This window comes from Perissodus microlepis, chromosome 2 (assembly GCF_051167445.1).
Source record: "Perissodus microlepis isolate ML-2025 ecotype Zambia chromosome 2, ASM5116744v1, whole genome shotgun sequence".
NCBI classification, from domain to species: domain Eukaryota; kingdom Metazoa; phylum Chordata; class Actinopteri; order Cichliformes; family Cichlidae; genus Perissodus; species Perissodus microlepis.
Genome location: NC_140462.1, coordinates 11,237,299 through 11,246,338, shown reverse-complemented (window position 1 = coordinate 11,246,338; position 9,040 = coordinate 11,237,299).

Below are 9,040 nucleotides of genomic sequence, written 5' to 3'. Positions count from 1 at the left end.
CATTTTATAGATGAGAATTTTATTATTATTATTTGATGTGTGTTTCTTCTGCACTGCTGCTGTTCCTGTGTTCCATGCTTGTGTATTGGCAGGTATGTGTGGGTGTGTGCGTGTGTGTGGATGCAGGTGTATCTGGGAGCACCTGTTTACAGGCATCTTCAGGCCTGGTGGGTGTGCCCTGCCAGGTGGCTGGCCACACCTAAGGAAATGATCACACACCTGCAGCTGATCAAGCATCGTGGGGGAGCTACAAACCAGTGTGGCTGAGAGCTCCTCAACTCTGTATTGTTGAGTGACTTTCCATCAGTTCTCAGTAAATGTGCGAAGTAAGTGCCAGTCTGCCGTTATGTAAAGGTACTCACGGCTGCCTTTGTATGTGTGTTTCCCCAGGAGGATTTGTGGAAACAAGGAAGCAGCAGACAGACTGTACACAAGGAACGGAGACAGAGCACGGGAGTAGGGAGAAGACACGGAATGGGAGTCGGGATCGCACTGGGGATTTATTGTTGTTTGGATTGTTACATCACTGTAAATAAACGCACTGCCTTCATCAATGAGTCCTGCGTTTTGGGTCCTATATTCCTCCACATCCCCACAGTCTGCCACGCGGACCGTGACAGAAAGAAAATAAAATCTAATAATGTTATCATTAAAAACATCAGTTTTTTGGGGGGGGTTTCACGTGGCCCCAAATCCTTGGTGGCACCCCTGCAGACTACCACATGATGGAAGCATGAATTCAGGATTTAGTCAGGATTTAATCTCCAAATCTAATTATACAGACTTTTTATATACCAAACAACAGATTTGTTAAGACTGGTTGCTATTTATTCCAAAGAACACATTGGTCAGAGATAATTTTTCAAGCTTTAATCCACATCAACGGCCCTGAGTTTCCCACCTGCTCTTATAAACAAACCTGTCAAAAGTTTCGAGGTTTCTGCAGCACCTTCCTCTGATATTACGGTGGACAGATATAACTTAACCCTCCTCCCCTTACATCCTCATAAGAGTAGCAGCAACCTCCGAGTCTGAAGCTTGGGTTTTTGTTTTTTTTCTTTGCCCTTCATGCTACTTGCTGTTTATTACTTGCTGTTACAGCCAGTCCCTTTATAGGCAGAGTCATTATTTCATTTGAGTCACAGAAGCAATCTTTTCCTTTTTTTTTCAAAAGCAAGAGCGAGGCTGGTAACTGAAGCTGGATTACTGCTTTAGCCTTTATAATTTTTGATGCTTTATTGTAGCTTCATTTGCTTCAGTTAAAGTGTAAATCTCTTAAGAGGTGAACTGTGGTCTGATTTATACCATCTTGACCTTTATTAAAATCCTTCACTTGAATAAAAGCACCAGTACAGCAATGTGAAAATACTTTGGTTCAACTTAATTCCCCACATTGAAATACCACTTTAGTAAAATAACTTTCAACACATTTAATTGCTATTTTAGTGTTTTAGCTGTTTGTGGAACTTGCTTTAGTTCATTTATACACTTACCGCTTTTGGTTAGTTTAGTATAGAGGTCCTCAGCTTTAGGGTCAGCCTCCATCAAAGGTTCACAAAATAATCTGCCAGATTATTAAATGTTGCAGAGAAGTAGTGTGAAAATAACACAAAAAGGATGTAAAGAACAGTGTGTATGGTATTTGAGTTTCACGTTCTACTGTGGCCTTATGTGAACTACTGCTACACTGTTAAAAAGTCAGTTGTTTTTTGTTGTTTTAACAGTTGCTTTACTGTCCTAGGTATTATCTTGTGTCTTTTTCAGGCCTCGTGCGTTGTTTTGAAGTTACTACATGCTGATAAGCTGCCAACCTGGCACCCCTGGCTGTGTTTCATTTGTTTTCCGTGTTTTTCTCCTTTTCTCTCTTCTACCCTCACCTGGGATTCATTTGTTTTTCTGTAGAAAGCAATGAGGGCAAGAGGAAGCCGTCACAGGTGGCTGCTGTGGTAACAGAAGGCTGGGATTAGATTTCACACCCCATGTGTATGTTTGTGCGTGTATAGAAAGTTATTTCTTAGTGTGATAAGAGAATAGAGAACATCTAAGTGAGTGCCTCGGGTAGAGTTTATTGCTTCCCCTAAATCTGAATAAAACATAGGTTATTCATAGTGTATAGCAGAGTCCACTTCTCATCTGGTCATGTCTTTTTTTCCTTCTCCCTCTCCGTGGAGCAATGGGCATTGTGTTGTTTAAGAGGAGATGTCATGTTTAACGTTCTCGTGAGACTAGTCTGTTGCAAATTTCCAAATAATCTTCTAAAGAGTTCAACTTTTTGTCAACAGTGATGCTGTCTCTGCTGAGCAGCTGTAATTTCTGCTGTGACTGTATAATCGCTCCTCTAGCTTGGAAAGGATTTGATGATGCTCACAAGGCCAACAATTGACTCACCCTGCTATGGAGCACAAAAAAGGCTGTGTTGTCTCTGACTATTTGTGTGTGTTTCAGTGCATGAATGTTTACAGCTTTCTGAATCATTGCCCAACAAAAGGACCTCTGGCACCAGTAGCCATGTCGTGCCTCTCCAAAACAATTTGGGTCACACCCAGAGAAACAGATACGAGGGGGTTGAGAATTATTGGGAGCCATTATCCTCTATTTGATGTCTACAGAGAATTAGGTGGAAGAGATTGAAATGTGGGGATGTAATGTAAAGTTAAAGGATGAAAAGTACATGAAATAAACTTGAGATATTGTTAAGTGTTTACACGGGTGAAAGGGGTGAAAGGCGGACAGGAAAAAGAAAAAAATTAAATACTCTGACATAGACAAAGAATGGGCCAAAGAGGGTAAATAAAGCAAAAGATAAGTAAGAGGGAAGATGACATGGTTGTGTGATCGCCCACTTGAGAGAAGTGCAGGAATATAACTGAAGTGGGAGAAAAGCTCAAGTGAATCCAAGGCTATCGACAAAAAGTGAGAATATACTGTAAAGTAAAATCACTGCAGTCAAAGGAGGAAGGAAACATAAAAAAGAGAGAGGAAAAAGAAAAAATAAGTTTATTATAACATGATTCATAAAGTGAGAAAAGTAGCTGACTTATTTTAGATACAGTGTTGTCACGGGGCTGCAGCATCACCAAGGGTGTGCTCTAATATACAGTAAGACATGAAGTCATTTAAAATACCCAGAGGGCTGTGTATTTCATTCATTCATTTTTCATTTTCCCCAAATGAGATGAGACTGCGCAAAAACAAGACTATAAGCTGATTTTATGTCCCCTGTGGGTCCATTTTCTGATAACACAGATTTACAAGTCAAACCATTATAGAAACGTAAACCAAGCGTTGACATGGCTCCACATAAGAGTCCTCTTCCACAGTGATTACTGCAATTTTTAATGCAAGATCCACAGTTTTTTTCTGGATTTCCCATGTAGTTCAGCTGCAAAAAAGCAAACGACAAACAAAAGATCCACTCCCCTGTGCAACAACCATCGTCACGCAACTAAGGTAGGAGTTACAAGTGCAGCTACTTTAGAAATACTGCAAATATAGCATTAGTATGAGATAAGAGACAGGGTTTCTCTACTTACTTTTTCTATTAAATAGTTTTATTTCAAAAATCGAATGATCTTTTTTTATGCATATCTACAATTTTATCACTTGTCTAGCATAAGTGATCAGTGTGTCAGGCTGCACTTGAACTTTGCCGGTCGGTTCTCAGATGCCTCCTTTTGGAATATTAATACGTTTTCCATCAGGCGTGACAAAATGTTGTCTTTTAGATTGACTGCAAAATGCTAAGAGTGCTCTGCTGGAATTATTTTGACCTGAACAAAAGGAAAATGAAGGGAAAGACATGTAGAGATGGACTGAAAGACAGAGAAAGAGAAAAGTCTTTTTAATTGGTAGTCAATCATTGTCAATGTCAAACGTTTGAAGGAATGACTGATTTATTCAGTGGTGAAAGAGACAGCTTAGAGCAAGTTCACACATATTAGACAGATTTGAACGTGTCAGGAGAACTGTTTCTGAAAATTAATTGGATGATAATTAACTAGTTCTCTGCAGGGATGGTGTGTGGACAAAAGACTAAAGATCATGTGGGTCTGAAAAGTAAATCCAGTGTGCAAGTACCTCTAAGCTGCATTGCTTCTACTGGCTGGAAGAGTCGCCTGGATCCCTACCCACCTCCTGATGGGGACAAAAAAAAAAAAAGATGGTTAAAATCTTCACCTTTCATTACTATTATACTGGAACTTTGGTAAACCATTTTCCAATAAGTTTATAATCTCAATTTCTAATTTCACATCATGTGTAGTAAAAAAAAAATTACATTCATTTTCAAATTTATGGTCGATTGGGGTTAAATAGATGAAAAAGCGAGCTACACTGTAACTAACAGTTCGCTACCGCGTACGACTTCAGCATCCACATCATGAACTCAAGGTTTCAAAACATTAGTCAGCAATGTATAGATGGCTGCATCCAGATTTTATATACAGTCTCTGGTTCAGATAAACTTTTTGCTCATGTCTTCCTTGTGGACCTTCCTTCTTCCCTACAATCTCTATTTCCTTTCTTTTCTTCTTTGTTTTGTTTATCTCTTTTAAATATTGGCAGCAGCTCAGTAGATCCATAATAAGGACACCAAATCCTGTGCTTGCAATGAAGATTTGCAGTGAAAGCACACTGCACATGCTATCACACATAAAGTAATATAACTACATATGAAATATGACCACGAGTAGCACTTTGTGCACATAATCCTGTCAGCAAAGCTTAGAGATAATAAAATGTAGGAAATCAGTAGATTCTGTAGTTGTTCCCTGTGGAGCCACAGTGTAATTAGCTTTCATGGCTGCAACTTTCCTTTGAGAAAACTTTGATAAGGGTAATCTATTTCCTCCCACTCTGAGGCAGCTCTGAGCCCACCACTATAGCCAGCTGCAGAATTTCCTCTATCACTGTAGGTAGAGGAAGCAGTGGCCACTTTCATGAGTAAATCATATAAGCCTTATATGATTCACTATATGAAGTAGGCCACATCTTATGCAAGTCTTTTATAAGTTTTTACTTTTACTTTCTTTTCCATATGGGATCCCCCATACCAGAAACTTACAAATTTTCCACATATGGGACTAATAAAGATTATCTTATCTTAGCTTAGCTTAGCTTAGCTTAGCTTATCTTACGCATCTCATGTTGTCTTGTTCTAAAAGTTTTAATGCATTAAGCCTGAACACATTAATAACTGAAGTCTTTTAATGACCTGTCATCCTTCATCAGAAGTAGCACCAATTTTTTTTTTTTTTTAAAAAGAGTATTTTTGTGAAATGTACTCAAGAACATTTATACATCTAACTTTTTAAGCACAGTTGGAAGAAAGAAAATGAGACATTGAAAGTATCTTCTTAACAGTAAGGATGAATCTTTACCAACATTGCCCAGCAAGTCTGACACATAGTTTTGTTTATCTCTTAGGTCTATATCACACCATATTTTTGCTGTCCTGTGTGACTGCATGCTGACAACCAGCATTTCAACAAAAAATGCATTCGTGAAGGACCATTTGTTAGGTTTAATTCAGCAAAAAACAATAATCCAAGTCTAAAGACACAGTCCATCCAGGATCATGACATAGCAATAAACTAAAAGTATAACTTTTCTATTACCTGAACTCAAACTCGTGATGAGAGGAAACCTCTCTAAAAGTTGTGTGAAGAGGGATAGAAAATGCACTGTTTTCATCCAGTGCAGTAAATGGTGTCAAAGATGCCTCTCTAGGGTGCTGCTGTTTCTCTGGAGAGTAACCCCTCCTGAGAAAGACTCTTCTAACTGCCCGAGTCAGGAAACCTTGGTCACCTTGTGTGTCGCCTCTTCACCGCTACCCTGGAGGGAGGCCCAGTAGTTTTCGATGCTGTGCTGCATTGCAGTGCACCTCTCTTTTTGTTGTGTCCGAACAGAGGGCTGCAGTGGGAAGATAACTTCTCTCTTCCATGACTTATTGGTAACACTATACTGTTTTCTCCTTTGTTGTGTCCTCCTTGTGGAATATCAGCTCAACCATTTGGGGATCTTTGAACCCTGAATAGCAGACAGACTGCAGTGCTATTAAAGCTTGTTAAGTATTTTCTGTATTTTTACTGAATGCCATTAAGGTGGCTCTTTACCTATTCACTACTAGCCTTCTTGTCCTTGACCATAGCCATGCTGTCTGCCTTACTGTCTGTGGCTTGTCTTGCTTGCTAGTGTTCTATATTATGCCGTACTTAGGTTAAAATTGAGCAAAAGTGTATTTCTGTTTACTTATCCTTTTTGTTTTGCTTTTCTCTCGTACCTGATTTGTTTTCTTATCATCTACATTTGTCAGACTTAGTATAATATGTCAAGCTAGAAATGTAAGACAGTAATGATGATGACATGCCTTTTTCGGGAATCCAAGTTTCTTTTTAATAGTAAGCCATCAGTAATCTGGTGTCATGTTGTGAGCTCCTTTGCTGGGCTCCCACACAGGTCTACAATATCTTTTCAGATAGTGTCGCTGGATAAATAGTGCCGACAAATTTTGAAATGTAGTTCAATATTTCAGGTCATCAATGTTCTTCCACTGAATGTCAATCAATAATCCTCTGATTCACTGGCCTGCAGCACCATGGAAAGCAGTCCTCTGCCTGCAGTTCCCTGCTCACTGAGAAAGTTAAACATGCAGCTACCTCTAGCAGCAAATGAACTTAAATTAGCACAAAGTGTGGAAGATCAGAGAGCCAACTTAACTCTGTACAAAGGTAAATAAAATCCACCTCCCAGCATCTCTAAAACTGAATGATCAATGTGTAATCCTTGTTTAATTGTTTAGTTTAAGTAGATGATTGGGGAGCTGCCTTACATGCAGCGTTTACCTGTCACACAGTTCTTCTGTGAGGTTGTGATTTAAATATTTTGAAAGTAACATAACAGATGTCTTCATCTAGAAATGTAAAACCAGTTAAATCAAAACCGGTTGGTTAAAATCCAATAACTTGGTTTCTAAATTATAATTTTTTTTCCACAGTTGCCTTGACAATCCAATATCTGTATTGTTTGCTGGGGCCAAACAAAGTTCACAACTCTTTTCCCTTAATTTCTTAAATTTTCCCTTATTATTTCTGAGGCCAAAACTACTTTTCATCTCCACAAAGAAATGAGCTTTTCTGATGTTTGTTTGTCAGGGCGTTTTCAAGCCTTGACAAACCCACTTTTCCACTCAGATTCTGAGGGAAGTGACAACAAGAGACATCCATAATTTTGCTTTGAAAAAGATAACATGCAATTGCAATAGTGCCTGCATGACAGAGCAAAATATGAGAGCTGACTGGGGGTTATTTCTAAAAGAGTCTATGGTAATTTCATGTACTTACATGCTGAACATTATCTCATTATTATTTGGATGCTAAATTACTTGTGTTCTCATTGGGCATGTCAACAGCATGCACATTGTACTGGCACTGAAGTCTTGATGAGGAACTGATTAGGATATGTATATAGCATATAAAAATATCTATTGGGATGCTGAGACATTTATACTCTCATCCAATTTGCTGGTATGTTTCATGCTCTATGAGTTTTCTCTTTTCATCCTATGTGGAACGTCAGAGGTGTAATTGGATTTATAAATGCCCCCAAGAGCCCCAAGCAGAGATGTGAATTGTTGTGTGATGGAAATGCCATATTTGCTAACATTTTTCACCTCGCACAGTGGGACAACCCAGGCAGGTAGGATCTCAGAAGCTGATAGGGTTTATGATTACGGTCTGTGCTCAGGCAGACTGACAGAGCCTTTCTCTGGAGTCACTCGAGTGAAACTGAGTTTCCCTGCCAATGTTACAGACACGAAGCTCATTAAGAAACACACCACACTGCCTACTTTTAAACATCTTCTGCACGCTTCCCCTTCTCATCTCTTTCCCATTTGCCTCTAACATACCTATGCATGCACACGCACGTACACACAGAAGCTTAATTGTGTTTCATCATTCTTGTTTTCCTTTTCTACACCATCTTTCTTTTTCTTTCACCATCTGCAACTACTGTGTGGGAGCTGCGTGACTATAAACTTACTGCTGGGACACCCCGCTTCCCTTTGCTTTGTTTCATATTTTTTGATCTTTATTATTCAAAATTGGCTTTCCTACCGCCACACTTGTACTTTATCTCCCAGCTGCTCCTGCCTGTCGCACAATGGGGTTTGGGTCAGAATATCTGACTCAAGTGAGCCTGGACTGTATCTTTTAAAAACAGAGAGGGGTGACATGACTAATCTGGTATAACAACTCAATAACAATGAACAACTGTCAAAACAGTGAATATGTCACCATGGCTTTTATTTCCAAGCATGTGTTTGAGCAAAGGGTTGGTAAAAGCCTTTTCACATCTCTTGCCCATTCAACCATGTTTCTTTTGCATCTTTCAGATATTCTTTTAGTATTTTTTTTTTAACATACCTACAATGTGCAATCATTGACATCAGTATTTTTAATGAAAAATGTTACAATGTATTGCAAAATCCAACTTTAATGTAAACAATTAACTTTGGTGAAAATGTATCTTTATTGGTGTTTATTGTTGTGTACCTTGTAGAGTCTCTCTCAGTGTAAGTTACAAGGCTAAAGAATAGATGCAAATGGAAATAGGCATTTGGCAGCTGAAGGACAAATTCTTAACCTAATTTCCAAGTCTTGCTCCAACTTTACCCGGTGTTACTGTAAATGTCAGAGCACCATTTAACACAAGCTACATAACTATTAATTTATACTGCGTATAAATGTCTTGTATGAGCTCCTAAATGTCAAACTCAAGTGTCTCATAATCATTTAGCTCATAAGCTGCTTATTGGACTTTTCAATTCAGCTTTCACCTACTGCTTCACAGTACACAATACAAGAGTAAGAAATATGTTTTGAAAGAAGATCCTATTATTAATAAAGTTAACTAAAACGTAAGACTTCAAGTTACACCAGAAAAATGAGCCATCATTTTATCCATTTTCTAATCTGAGTCTGGGTTGTAAAGCCACTAATCTAAGCGAGAACCAAGCCAGCTGAGAGACAAAATCTCTCCT